Source organism: Cynoglossus semilaevis, chromosome W (assembly GCF_000523025.1).
Source record: "Cynoglossus semilaevis isolate Cse_v1.0 chromosome W, Cse_v1.0, whole genome shotgun sequence".
In the NCBI taxonomy this organism is placed as follows: Eukaryota; Metazoa; Chordata; class Actinopteri; order Pleuronectiformes; family Cynoglossidae; genus Cynoglossus; species Cynoglossus semilaevis.
This window is the reverse complement of record NC_024327.1, coordinates 2,435,092-2,435,752: the sequence shown is the minus strand read 5'-3', so window position 1 is coordinate 2,435,752 and position 661 is coordinate 2,435,092. Positions and strand designations below refer to the sequence as shown.

Sequence of the window (661 nt, the reverse complement as noted above, 5' to 3'; positions counted from 1 at the left end):
TTCAGAGAAGATGCAAAGGGGAGAACAACTTGCAACTGGCCACCTTAAATACCCTTTCTCATGATTGGCTTCACCTGTGTATGTAGGTCAAGGGTCAATGAGCTTACCAAACAAATTTTGTGTTCCAATAATTAGTGCTAAAGGTATTCAAATCAATAAAACAACAAGGGTGCCCAAATTTATGCACCTGCCTACTTTTGTTTAAGTAATTATTGCACACTTTCTGTAAATCCTATAAACTTCATTTAACTTCAACTTAAATATCACTGTGTTTGTTTGCTATATCATATATTTAATTGAAATTGCTGTTCCAAACAACCAATGTTTGAGTGTGAGATGGCTGAACAGCTAATCATCACTCTGAAGTGGAGAGGGGGGTGGTAAAGGGAGTTGGGATACCTACTACTACGAAACCGTGTTTGAATTTTAATGTTAATAAGACAGCTATGCGGACCGACTAGGGGCCACGGACCCTATGTTGATCCTCATATGAGGGCATATATGGCACTTTCAAGATCCTTCTATTCCTGTGCTCCCATATCTGAGGAAGGAGGAACTGGAGATAACGCCCCATCATAAGTGACTCAAGGAGGCAGTTTTATCTCAAGTGTCTCCAGCAACAATTAAGACAATCACCCCCCTCCGCCCCCCCCAGTCCCCA

At 41.5% G+C, this 661-nt stretch overlaps 1 protein-coding gene across 4 annotated transcripts in view; it reads right to left on the bottom strand.

Annotated features, from left to right (window-relative positions):
* The window catches only part of LOC103396947 (cytadherence high molecular weight protein 3-like), a 28,759-nt gene that overhangs the window by 17,127 nt on the left and 10,971 nt on the right, over positions 1-661 (bottom strand). The window lies entirely within an intron of this gene.